At 40.5% G+C, this 14,682-nt stretch overlaps 1 pseudogene; it reads left to right on the top strand.

The window, feature by feature from the left end:
• Positions 1–5,283: 5,283 nt before the first annotated feature.
• On the top strand, positions 5,284–14,270 carry LOC119787312 (annotated as a pseudogene).
• Positions 14,271–14,682: the final 412 nt, after the last annotated feature.

Raw genomic sequence — 14,682 nt, forward strand, 5'->3', positions numbered from 1 at the left:
TGAGTCTCGATTTCTGCTGCGACATTCGGATGGTAGGGTCAGAATTTGGCGTCTACAACATGAAAGCATGGATCCATCCTGCCTTGTATCAACGGTTCAGGCTGGTGGTGGTGGTGTCATGGTGTGGGGAATATTTTCTTGGCACTCTTTGGGCCCCTTGGTACCAATTGAGCATCGTTGCAACGCCACAGCCTACCTGAGTATTGTTGCTGACCATGTCCATCCCTTTATGACCACAATGTACCCAACTTCTGATGGCTACTTTCAGCAGGATAATGCGCCATGTCATAAAGCTGGAATCATCTCAGACTGGTTTCTTGAACATGACAATGAGTTCACTGTACTCAAATGCCCTCCACAGTCACCAGATCTCAATCCAATAGAGCATCTTTGGGATGTGGTGGAACGGGAGATTCGCATCATGGATGTGCAGCCGACAAATCTGCGGCAACTGTGTGATGCCATCATGTCAATATGGACCAAACTCCCTGAGGAATGCTTCCAGCACCTTGTTGAATCTATGCCACGAAGAATTGAGGCAGTTCTGAAGGCAAAAGGGGGTCCAACCCGTTACTAGCATGGGGTAGCTAATAAAGTGACCAGTGAGTGTATTTTCAGAGCTATAGAGCTTGGTCACGTAACTCCGCCTCCATTGCACTGTGCCTGTGCCATCTTTCTTATTAGTACATATTGACAGTGGTCCGCTGTAACAACAAATCCCATAATGCTTTGTGAGGAGAGCTCTCCTCACAAAGGAGACCATGGATGACTACCTGCTCGTGACCATGGATGACCACTACTTTTCACAGTGCATTGTGGGAAATTTCTAAAACTACTTTTTCATCCACTAAATGATCAGACAGTCTTTTGAAATGGCGTAACCACTATATACTACCTTATATAGTGGTTAGGGCAGACTTCCTCACACGGACATTGTTTCCTTTTTTTCGAAGTACTCTGCTCTTCGTTCAGGATCAGCATACCTCCACTCACTGTAAAGAAGCTGCTTCCCAGTTAATTCATCTAACAATACAACTTTTGTTTTCTTTTATGAAAGAAAAAAAAACTCAATTAAAAATTTATCCACATGTCTAGAGTCACTGCTACTGTTGATTGTCACTGGCGCAACACTAGTGACAGCTTTAAAGAAAATCTATTTAACAAAATGGTCTCTACCTAAGCATGAAATAACATGTTCTTCTGTTATAATCTAGTTAATAAATTATGTAAATTAATTAATTAACTATTAAAATAAAACTATTTTGATAAAACCGTAATCAATCATCAATTTATGTAGACATTAGTACTTGTAAATATCAATTTTATGCAGAATGATTATTGATAAAAGTTAGTAAGTAATGATGACAATGGAAAAGATGTTCACCCCAAACTCAAACCTAAAAAATTTTTTATCCACTATACCTTTTATTTATTTTATTCATATTTATTTTATTTTGAATACATTTGTCTATTTGTTAGCAAAGGCTGTGGGAAAGTATAGTTTTTCTTTATTTAGAAAATATGGATGTTTTGCTTAAAGGTACACTATGCAACCGGTGTTGATTTTCCAGGGAGGCTCCCCCCAGAGGGCGAAAGTAAAAGTGCACTGTCGTAAATATGCACAGCTGTTCTCCTGGTTTCTCCGTCAAGCCAGGTGCGGTTGTTTTGAGCTTAGCAGCGAATGACTAACGCTGCATTCACACTGGACGTAGCTGGCGCGACAGAAGCAGCGAGTTTACATGCAAAGTCAATGGTTGACGCGCGTCAAGGCGCAGCAAAAGGTCCCGCGGCGCGTTTTGAGCACCAGGCGCAGCACGTCTGAGCAGCTGAAGCAGCGCGTCGGGTGCGTTTAACGCAGGGAGAGAGACACAGCGCTGATGATCACTCCTCTTAAACAGTTTATTGACGCCTAAATTAACTTAAAATGCAGAAATCTGCCGGCAGAATATGCAGTTTGGATTATTTAGATGAAAAACACCTACCAGCTGCCGCGGTGAACCGCTGCTGATGAAGGGATCCATACTGTCGGCGCACCGCTGGTATGTGGGGGTCTGAGCGGCTCCGATCGAAATAATATTGAAGGCAGGATAATAATCTGAATGAACTGACTGCACTGATTACGTTTTCAGGTGTATTTTCTCACTTAAACACATATTAAAACTACTTTATTCCCACTGATCACAGCAAATATAGCTGCAAGGCAGAGAAAGGATAGTGAAGCTCCGCCCAACGCGCCTCAGACACACTTTTGCAGCCAGAGCAGCAAAGCTGCTTCAGCCGCTCGTCAGAACTAACTGGTACAAGCAGCAAAAAGGAAGCAGCAGATGCGATTTTGCTGCTTTTGCTGCGTGAACGTAGCATAACTGCACAAAGATCGCCACTGTGCTAGCAACGAGAATGCTTTTAACTGGGGGGTGTAGCAGTTCTCGCCGTAAAGCAAGACTGACTCTCACGAGACTTCTGAGCCTGTGGGTGCGGGTCGGTGCTCCTGCAGTTGCAAGTGCGGTATTTCCCCCACAGACCACCAGGGCGGCCGAGAATACCTTTGTTCAACCTGAAATGACTCATTTAGTCATCCATAACGTTATGGAACACATTAATTAACTGAAAAATGTTGCATAGTGTCCCTTTAATTTTGCTGTTGGAACAGATGTCTATCCACTTTCGGCCACCCTTCAGTGTACATTGGTCATTGCCTGCCCACCCTTATAAAGAATTTCTGGCTACGCCTCTGTATAGAACTACAGTAAAAAATACAATACAGCAACACCTTATAAAATAATAATAATTTAACTTTATAGATCTCAAATTGGCAACATTTATCTCTGCATTTAACCCATCCCTGAGGCTGTGGGAATCAAATTGGGTACTAGCAACCTTCCCACAGCACAATTGCATTGCTCTAACCACAAGGCCAACGCTACCCTTGATACCTGATCACTGAAGTATATACAGTATCAATCAATACGAAATGCATAAAGTGGTAATTGAAGATAAAAATTGGTGAGTATGTTAGTAACCAGATCCAAGCTCCTGTAGGTGTTTGTTCCTTCCTCTTTTCTGATATTTGGTATGTACTGAAAACTATGCTTTGCTTAACCATCTGCATCAAACAGGCTTTTAGTCAACATGAAATACCACCGCAAGCTTTATATAAGAAAATAAAACTACAATAAATTCTGCTTTATATTAAAAATACCCAACAATTTCTAAGGAGGATATGTCTACCACCATGGTAGTTACAGCAGCCGAGTGGATATGTGATGTCACATTATGTAAAAACTGGACTTAAACTGGAAGCACTACAAATGCTTGTGCATGTGTGTGGGTGGCCATGATGTTTCAACATCTTGGGGACATTTTCCCAGAAATATACTACATTTGGGGGGACTTACTTTATTTATGGGGACCAAAATCTGGTCGCCATGAGGAAACGTTCCCTTCTTGGGATGAGGGAAAGGTTCAGGATTTAGGTGTGAATTGAGCTTAGGTTTGGTTTAGAGTTAGATATCTGTTGGTAATGGTTAGGCTTAGGGTAAGGGTTAGAAATAATTGGCAAATGAATATGTCATGATGAGCTTTAAGGATCTGACCCACATGCAGAAACACACTCAGAGGCCAGGTTTATTGTGGTTCACAAAACACAGACTGAGAGATATACAGCTGGGTAACACTGTTGGACCTCTGCGGACTGGTGAAACAGAACCAGAAACTCTGAAAGGGAGATCACAATGATCAGTTCAGGGACCATAGAAAAAATGACTGAGGCTGTGAATTTGCTGGAGAGGCACTCACGCTTGAGGAACTCTTGGTTAATCTTTGGATCCAGTTTGTGTGGTCTTATCCAGAGAGGAAGAACTCGTTGGAGGGTGGACAGGCAGACTAACGTTGGGTCCAGAGGATCAATGGAGCGGACTGTCACCGGGTTTTCCTGAAGAGGACTTGAACGGATCATGTGGAGGTTTCCCCTTGCTCAATTGTGAAAAGTTTATCCTTCCAGGGGGGTAGAAGGTCCAGGTTTATCCAGTGTATCAGGAATGCTTCCTGCCGGAGAACAAAGACAAAGCAAGCTTAGACTCAGAGAGACAAGGCTAAAGGTTTGACTCAGCTCATCTCAGTTTGGCTAGAGTACCCAATACTGGCAAACACTCTGGCGTCGAGGTAGTGACAGCCCGCTGCTCAAATACTCCTATGGTGATGACCCAACAAGCCGCAGGTGTGTGAGGAGGCCCAAATGAGGACAGAGAACCATCTAGTGGTGGAAAAACCCCCACAAAAACAACCCACACAAACTGGATTCCTAACAGAATAGTCAGTGGAAAGTTCTCATAAGGATAGTGTGGCATAACATGGGGTTGTGTGTATTTGTGTCAATTCAGGCATGTATCTTATTAAAACATGCTTATACTGACAGCAGACGGAAGACATTGAGATTACAATTGTTGTCTCCCAACTCTGTGGTATGAACATATAATTAACTTATTACATGTAACTTACTGTTGTATGAACACAACAGTAAGTTACATGTCAGAATTCATTTTCATAGGATAGTGATAGCTCTAAAATAGGTAAAATCTAATTTATTATTATTATTTATTTGCTTTATTGGCTTTATTCGCCACATCAAAATCTGAATCGCCAATTTCTCCTGTCTTCACAATTTCCTCTGTGCATTCAGGCAAACCAGACATATAACATTGTCTTCCACTTTTGTAAAAACATTGAGTATATGCTTTTTACATTAAAACAGAGCAATAAATTGTAGTTTTATCAACTTTTTAATATATTTATATTTAGGATGACTCAACTGACAACAAAACAATGCAGAAGTCAAGTTTTTTTTTTTTTTTGTTCGGTGCCCAAATACAGTGAATGGAACATAGTCTGACACTGAAACAGAACAGTAATCACAGGAACAGGCCTAATAAAGAATGCAACAAATAGAACGGAAGGTGTTATGTGCTAGTTCTGTATTCTGTTGAAGTTGATTTAAAAACAGACCTGAAATGCAAAGCCAACTAAAAACAGAAAACTGGTCATTTAAATTTCACTGAAAGCAGTATTATTTAAACAGCCTATTACATCTACTCTCACAAATATCTAATGTCTTTTGAAAATCCCAACATTATTATTTTTAATAAGAAACAGCTATACATTTCTGAAGGCAACTTTCACTTCCTAAGAGATTCACAGAAAACCAGCTAAGGCTGCAGGAAGATGGTCTGCCCCTAATCTTAGCCAGTGTTTGTCATCTTCACTTAGTGTGCAAGAACACACGCAATATTAGCTTTTACAGAACAGAACTTTACCACAGATGAGGAGGCATACCCTTTTGTGAAGATCACACATTTGTACCCATTTCTAAAAAGTAATTATAAATTTATTTTCTTTCGTTTCTTAAAAACGTTCTGACATATTCAGCATTCCTAATTCCCAATATTGAATAGCATTTATGGAAATCTTCTAGAAATATTGTAAACGTGCACATTTTCTACTGCATTTTCAGGCCTCCTGGATACAGATACACAAAGGTTGTTTGCAAATAGGATTTGACAAAGATTATAAAATGGGATCCAATGACAAAACAAGACCAAAAGGACAATTGAGATTTTGCAAGCTCAACATGTTCTTTCTCTTGATGTTCATGATCTATTTCCCTGTTCCTGTGAGTGGATTTTCCCTGCAAAGTTGCACAGTGAGCATCAATACAGCCGTATGTGTAAAGAAGAGACTGACTGCAATACCTAAGGATGTTCCTCCAACAGTAACTGGCTTTGACCTATCTGTAAACAGGCTGACGAGAATACAACAGTCAGATTTTCCACCATTACCTCTTCTGCTTTTTATGGATCTGAATCGTAACAAAATTTCGGAAATAGACCCCGGTGCTTTTCGTACGCTGACTTCCCTCCGACGGTTAAATCTCAACAACAACAAAGTTATTAAACTGGGGGAAAGAGTTTTTGATGGATTGAACAACCTCACTGTGTTAAGAATTAATTATAACCAGATTAAAGTGCTATCATCCACATCTTTTCAGTCGCTGACAAAATTAGAAGTTTTGGATATTTCTCACAACAAGCTGCAGAAGAGTGCAGATCTGGAGCTAATATTGCATCATATGCCACAGCTGCAAGAGTTGGTGCTAAGAGGAAATAGTTTAAAAGCTTTTAATTCCTGGGAAATTACGAACCGCTCACTTGCTCTTCACATTCTTGACTTGACTTTTAATCCGCTGAAGGACTTTAAGGTTACTTCTGATATCTTCCAAAACCTCACCCGCCTGAAGCTTGGCAATCCTTATGGCAACGAACAAACGATGTGGGATGTGAAAAACCACACTTTCCTGAGCAGAGTGTCCAATCTTGATATCAGTGGGCTCATTATGACTCTTGATGATATGAAATCATTACTTGAAGCAGTAACTAGCTCACTAACTTCTCTACGGATGAACAGGATGAAATTAAATCATACCCAACTCATCAACATGTCTTGCTCCCTCCCGACAATGTTCATATTGCAGTTTCAATTCAATAAGCTTAAGAATAAAATTGATTCTTATTTCTTTAAATCCTGCGTTCATCTGACTGAGTTAGATTTAGCAAATAATTATATAGAACATATCCCAGAAAATGCCTTTATGACTCGGAAAGATTTAAAGGTTTTGATTCTAAGCAACAACAAGCTTTCATCAGTTCCAAATGCAACAAGAACTCTACAAAATCTTATAGAGCTCGATCTCAGCAGCAACAACATCGGTTCGGTCACTTGTATGGATTTCTCCAATAATGTGAAGCTAAAGGAGCTAGCTCTGAAGAATAACTCATCCAAACTCTGAGTGACTGCGTTTTCAAGAATTTGCTACAACTCCAAGTTCTCCGATTACAATCCAATCAGCTAATACAACTAAATAAAGCTTTTGAAAAAAATCTCCCCAACCTTAAACGTCTATATTTGAATGGAAACAAACTAAAAAAAATTTCAGCAAAGGAATTTGCAGGCTTGCGTTCTCTCCAGAATCTAACATTACATCAAAATCAAATAAAGGACGTTGTTGAAGACAGCTTTGTTGGACTCACAAATCTCACTGATATTAACTTGCAGACAAATTGCCTCACCATGAAGGCCTTAAAGACAGGTGCCTTCAATGCTCTTATTAATCTTAGAAGTTTAGATCTAACTTCTAATCATATTAAATTTGAGCCACCGTCGCATCCTCCATTTTCTAATCTGTCCCGTTTAGAGAGGTTGTTCTTTATGGGCCAACATCTTAATGGGAATCAACATCTTAGCGTCAACTTTCTCCAAGGTTTAAACAACCTGTTATATTTTAATGCCAGAAAAAATCATCTTACTAACCTTGATAACGACACGTTTACATATACTCCGAAGTTAGAGTATCTTGACATTGGCTCAAATGACTTGAGGACCCTTTCTTCACAGCTGTTTGCCCCAATTAAAAACCTTAAAAACCTCTATATACACCGAACAGCTCTGCATTCATTAGATTTCTTTATAGAGGCCAACCTGACTAAGCTGGAGTTCCTTGAGGGAAGACACAACCAGTACTCAGTAATCACTGAGAAAGTAATCAAGTCCCTTCCATCTCTTTTGTTTGTAGACTTTACATATATTAGTTTCTCTTGTGACTGTGATAATGTCTGGTTTATAAATTGGACCAGAGCTAACAAACAAACACAGGTCAACGATGCATATAACTATTCTTGCAACTATCCAGATAACTTCAAAGGCAAAAAACTTTGGGACTTTGACATCACATCCTGCTTGCCGGACAAGGGTTTTATCCATTTTGCGTCCACAACGGGCGTCATTCTTTTTTTTTTGGTCATCTCCTTCACTTACCATTTTATGAGGTCTCAGCTTTACTATGCCTACCACCTCATCTGGGCTTGGCTTTTTGACTCAAGGTATAAGAATAAGCAAGCTTCTCATCGGTACGATGCCTTTATATCCTACAACTCCAATGATGAGCCTTGGGTGATTGAACAGCTGTTACCCCGGCTGGAGGGAGAGCAGGGCTGGAGGTTATGTCTGCACCATCGAGACTTTGAACCAGGTAAGAGCATCCTCTCATTAGATTCTTCAGTAGAAAGCTTTTAAATTTGCATAAACCTTTTTATTTGTATTTTAACTACTATAAAGGAGAGAGTTTTGTTTTTGTCCACTCGGTTCATATTTGAAAATACTTCATTTGGCAAGTAAGTGTACCAAAAATGTTTAACTATTATTACTTTGCTAAGTGCTATTGCAGCTGCATGGTATGTTTTTGAAGCATCCTCTGTCACCATTTGGTATTTTGGTAACTGAGATAACTGGTGGTGTTACAACATGGGCCCCTTGCTCCTGTTTTAGTCCCAGATCCTTGCAAACTGAATCGTTTACCTACGCACTGCTGGTCTTTATTTGAATTTAATAGTTCCAAACCAGATCATTACTTCACTTTGTAATGAGCAGAAAACAAAAGTAAATGGCATATAGCGCCTTTATTCAAGTCAGGAGACTTGACCAAAGCACTTTACACTACATTCATTCAACCATTCACGCACACACTCACGGTGGCAAGCTACATTGTAGCCACAGCTGCCCTGGGGCTCACTGACAGAAGCGGGGCTGCTGTACACTGGCGCCACCGGGCCCTCTGACCACCATCAGTAGACAATGCAGGTGAGGTGTCTTGCCAAAGGGCACAACGACACTGAGAGTTGAAGTCTGGGCTTGAACCGTCCATCCTTCGATCTCAGGGCAAACTCCTACATCCAACGCCACTGTCGCCCTCAAAAGGCCCAAATTTCAACCAGGGCGTTTTAACAATTTATTGAAACTGGACCCCAATGGGTTGGGAGGGATTCACAGTCTGGAACCAGAACTTCTGAAAGGAGATTGAACAGTTGAGTGACCAGACAGACACAGAGGGAGATTTCTAAAATGTTCAATTCTGGCTAACTAACCTTCTCGGTATTTGTGAACTGTCAGGTGTATTAATGATGAATATGACCAGTACTAATGCCAGGAATCACAACAAATCTCTTCCAGTGTATTGGCGTAATATGATTGGAGTACCAATTAATCCTGAAAGCATTACTGTGCTTGACTGCAGAACTAGAATGGGGATCTAGTCAAAGATCTTAATCTGGCTACCTCTGTAGATGTGGGAGAATTCATTACTTTGGCTAAGGTGTGAAAAATTTAGGCAAAGAACCTAAACTTTTCAGAGGTGGCATTTCTTGAATTTGATACTTTTTATTTGTTAAAAAGGACCAAAATACAAAGACATACGATACAAAAATTTTGAAAGAGGAAAACTAAAATAAGAAAGGACTGGTGTAATAAAAAAAAACATTGGAACTGAAAATTAGAAAAACAGAAATTAAATTATGCAAATCTAAATGCAAGGAGAAATACCACCTAAAAGAACAAGCAAGGTTTACAATTTAATTATGCCTTTTATGTGAAATGGCTTTATACTGTTTCACAAATTTAATAGCACTTTCTGTTAATACTCTGTTTTTAAGGGGACACTTTTACACATTAATAAACCTGAAGCGTCAACTTCAGTTGCAGACTCATTTTGTTCTTTTGTCAAACAAGCTTTAGAGTCATCACCAAACTATTCTTGTAAACAATGTCACATCCTCTTTTTAGCTCCGTGTAAAGGATATGTGGTTTCCTGCTTTTTTTTTTTTTTTTTTGCCGAAGCAAAAAATAAGAAGCTTGAGCGTTTTGCACTTCAAGACCTGTGTAGGGTGTTCAGATCTCTTGCCAAAACAGGAATAAGATAAGGCCTGACTTCCTCTTTTGATTAGATTTTATTAACACATTGTTCAAGATGTATTGTTTCTGCGACCAAAGTTTCAACCGATCCACCCAGCTTCTCCTTTTTTTCTCACTACAGCTTTGTAGACCAGATGTCCATCTATTAGCTTCAGGTTTTTCATGGTGGACCTTAACAGCATTTTTGCTTTTACTGTTTGTTCATAAACCATCACACATATCTTGTTATTGTTTTGTCACAAATCGCAGGCTGGATATGATGCCACTGGAAATTGTTTCATCAACATCACTGACAATTATTCAAGCAAACAATTGTGATCTTTATAGTCTTGTTTATATACATTTGGTATAATTCCCCAGTCTAAAGAGTGGAAAATGGTTTTGCCGGCTCAGCTGCAAAATCGCTGGCGGTCTGGAAGTAGTCATGATGCAGCATTTAAATCCTCTGTGGTTTTGTTGTTCTTTTCTGCAGGGAGGTCCATTATAGACAACATCACAGATGCTATCTATAGCAGTAGGAAGACCATCTGTGTGATCAGCCAGAGATACCTCAGGAGTGAGTGGTGCTCCAGAGAGGTCCAGACAGCCAGGTAATATCGATGGTGAAACACTAATTTACTGTAATTGTCTTTACCCCCCTTACAGATTTCTTCTTATTTTGCATTTTTGTAAAGACAATAGGATTATTTATATTGAAATATGAGATTAGGACTCCTTATTGGATCAGGCACTCAGTACAAGATCAATAGAGGCCAGGGTCTACCACACCAGGCAGGACCCCCGATGCAGACTGTGCAAAGATGCCTCTGAAACAATACAGCACATAACAGCAGGGTGTAAAATGCAGGCAGGAAGTGCATACATGGAACGCCACAACCAGGTAGCAGTCATAGTGTACAGGAACATCTGCCATGAGTATGGGCTGGAAGTCCCAAGGTCAAAATGGAAGACACCTCCTAAGGTAGTTGAGAATGACCGAGCTAAGATCCTATGGGACTTCAAGATCCAGACTGACAGACAGGTGATGGCTAACCAACCAGACATCGTGCTGATCGACAAACAGCAGAAGAAGGCAGTAGTGATAGATGTGGCAATCCCAAGCGACAGCAACATCAAGAAGAAAGAACACGAGAAGCTTGAGAAATACCAAGGACTGAAGGAGGAGCTAGAAAAGATGTGGAAAGTAAGAGCAGCAGTGGTGCCAGTGGTAATTGGAGCACTGGGAGCTGTGACCCCCAAACTGGGAGAGTGGCTACAGCAGATTCCAGGTAAAATATCAGAGGTCTCTGTCCAGAAGAGCGCAGTCCTAGGAACAGCTAAGATACTGCGCAGAACCCTCAAACTCCTGTATATATATATATATATATATATATATATATATATATATATATATATATATATATATATATATATATACACTCACCGGCCACTTTATTAGGTACCCCATGCTAGTAACGGGTTGGACCCCCTTTTGCCTTCAGAACTGCCTAAATTCTTCATGGCATAGATTCAACAAGGTGCTGGAAGCATTCCTCAGGGAGTTTGGTCCATATTGACATGATGGCATCACACAGTTGCCGCAGATTTGTCGGCTGCACATCCATGATGCGAATCTCCCGTTCCACCACATCCCAAAGATGCTCTATCGGATTGAGATCTGGTGACTGTGGAGGCCATTTGAGTGCAGTGAACTCATTGTCATGTTCAAGAAACCAGTCTGAGATGATTCCAGCTTTATGACATGGCGCATTATCCTGCTGAAAGTAGCCATCAGAAGTTAGGTACATTGTGGTCATAAAGGGATGGACATGGTCAGCAACAATACTCAGGTAGGCTGTGGCGTTACAACGATGCTCAATTGGTACCAAGGGGCCCAAAGAGTGCCAAGAAAATATTCCCCACACCATGACACCACCACCACCAGCCTGAACCGTTGATACAAGGCAGGATGGATCCATGCTTTCATGTTGTAGACGCCAAATTCTGACCCTACCATCCGAATGTCGCAGCAGAAATCGAGACTCATCAGACCAGGCAACATTTTTCCAATCTTCTATTGTCCAATTTCGATGAGCTTGTGCAAATTGTAGCCTCAGTTTCCTGTTCTTAGCTGAAAGGAGTGGCACCCGGTGTGGTCTTCTGCTGCTGTAGCCCATCTGCCTCAAAGTTCGACATACTGTGCGTTCAGAGATGCTCTTCTGCCCACCTTGGTTGTAACGGGTGGTTATTTGAGTCACTGTTGCCCTTCTATCAGCTCGAACCAGTCTGGCCATTCTCCTCTGACCTCTGGCATCAACAAGGCATTTCCGCCCACAGAACTGCCGCTCACTGGATGTTTTTTCTTATTCGGACCATTCTCTGTAAACCCTAGAGATGGTTGTGCGTGAAAATCCCAGTAGATCAGCAGTTTCTGAAATACTCAGACCAGCCCTTCTGGCACCAACAATCATGCCACGTTCAAAGTCACTCAAATCACCTTTCTTCCCCATACTGATGCTCGGTTTGAACTGCAGGAGATTGTCTTGACCATGTCTACATGCCTAAATGCACTGAGTTGCCGCCATGTGATTGGCTGCTTAGAAATTAAGTGTTAACGAGCAGTTGGACAGGTGTACCTAATAAAGTGGCCGGTGAGTGTATATGCTACCTTTGCTGTTGGAACCATCGAAGATGCTGTCTCAGAAATCTAAGCCAAACTCCCTTTTTATACACTAACCAAATTATTTTAAACCAGGTTATTCATCAAATTTTTTAATGCTGTTGTTTTATATATTACCATTTACTTTATGGATGAATCTTAATATGGAAAGCTTTATTCCTGGTTAAATTATGTTTACAGTTGTAGTTTTGGAAGATGTTTTACAGCTGCCTGTAACAATTTTTGTCTTTGTACTAATATCTTTAGAGGTTATTGTATATACATATAAAGATGTATATTTTGTTTGTCACTTTGGTTAGGTTTACCTGCACAAAGCCAAAAAATGTTAAATGTCAAGTTCAGTCATAAGTAGAATGCCTTAAGGTAGTGAAAGTCGGGATTCAACTCAGTTTTAGTGTATTTATATAGCACAATTCACAAAAACGTTTATCTTAAAGCAGATAACAGACAATACAGTCTGATTGGCTAAAAGTTTCTCTTAGGGAAAACCAGTTGATTGCATTGAGTCATTGACTTGCAGGACATGATCATTGTGGATGAGCTTGTTTTGACAATATATGCTTACATTCAGTTGTTGACTCTTCAGCAATCAATCACACCAAGTATGCATGCAGCGACAGTGGAGAGGAAAACCTCTCTTTTAACAGAAAAAAAAAACAAACTCCGGCAGAACCAGGGTCATTGTGAGCGGCCTTCTGTCGAGGCCACCTGGGGTTCAAGAAGATAGAGGCATACATAAAAAAAAAAAACAGATATATAAAAGGTAGGCCAAACAGTTAACTAACTCCGCAACTGGTTCTGTCGAGGAAAGACACTCTCAGGCAGACGAGCTCTGAGCCAATTCTCATGTCAAAGGGTGATGGAGAGTACATTCAGTTAGTCACAGTAAAAATTAAACAGGACTCTTAAGTTCCTTAATTTCAATTACACAAAGTGAAAGCTTCTTAGGCCAGGGGTCCTCAGTGGTTCCTCCATAGCAGGGCCTGGCCCTCAGGCTTAGTAAACCCACTTCAACTTACATGGGGGTGAAATATAAAACTAATGTATTTGATGTACATGTTAAGCACTTTGATAATTGTTCTTTTTAAAGAGTCTATAGATCAAGTTTGTGTAGCTTGACTAGACAAATCTACACAAACCAGCGATACACAGAGATTCAAATTCAATTCCCTTCAGCCCTACCCAGTTGTTTGTATAATACAATGAATTCAGTTCTTTTCTTAAAACCCCTCTCTTCCCTTTTGATCTCCACAGCTTCCGTCTCTTTGATGAGCAGGAGGACGTGCTCATCCTGATCTTCTTGGAGGACATTCCCACCTACATGCTGTCTCCTTACCACCGCATGAGGAAGCTCCTGAAGAAGCAGACCTACCTGAACTGGTCGCGAGCCGCGGACCAGCCTGACGTGTTCTGGGAGAATCTGAGGAAGGCTCTGCAGACCGGAAACAAACCAGATGGGGAGAAGTTATTGCTCACAGTGATCGAAACACAGTGATGAGACTTGTGATATTAGTGTTTTCATTCCAGATGTTTTGGGCCATTTATCTAAAAGGTATAGATAAAGGGCAGTTATTTTTTTAACACAACTGTTGTTTTTCAATCTTAATTCAGGATCATTTATTAGAACCCTGCCCAACACATCTCATCCCAAAGGACTGTACAGAGACATTATAATCAAATCATATAGTAAGATTGGTTAAAAGTTTACTGAATGATAAAAAACCCAACTGACTGCCTGAAGTCATTGACTTTGCAGGATCCACTCCTATGTAGCAACAGTAGACATTCATTTTTTTTTATTTTTTTTGTTTCATAGCTAGCCTTAAAATGACAGTGGGAAAAAAAACACCCTTTAAACAGGAATGCACCTCCAGCTGAACCAGCCTTAGTATGAGCGGCCTTCTGCTGAGGCAGACTGGACAGAACATGCAAAAGGTACATGGAAGCTATGTTTGAAAATGTAATGATAAAATAGCTCCATATGTGGCTCTGGCAAAGGAGCTTTTTACGACGGAGTATTAGGGCCACACATGAAGAGAAAAAATATTTTTGCCATGACGAGATTAAACTCGACAGGTTGACTTTAAAGTCGCCCTGTCGAGTTTAAACTCGCCATTTCGAGAATAAAGTTGAAATGACTGACATGTTCTCAAATTCAGAACTGCGAACCTGGGTAAGCATAGGGAAAGACGTTACGTTATTATTGGTAGGCCACCTCTTCCTGTGATGAT

This window comes from Cyprinodon tularosa, unplaced genomic scaffold (genome assembly GCF_016077235.1).
Source record: "Cyprinodon tularosa strain WSP-4 unplaced genomic scaffold, ASM1607723v1 ctg294, whole genome shotgun sequence".
Lineage (NCBI taxonomy): Eukaryota > Metazoa > Chordata > Actinopteri > Cyprinodontiformes > Cyprinodontidae > Cyprinodon > Cyprinodon tularosa.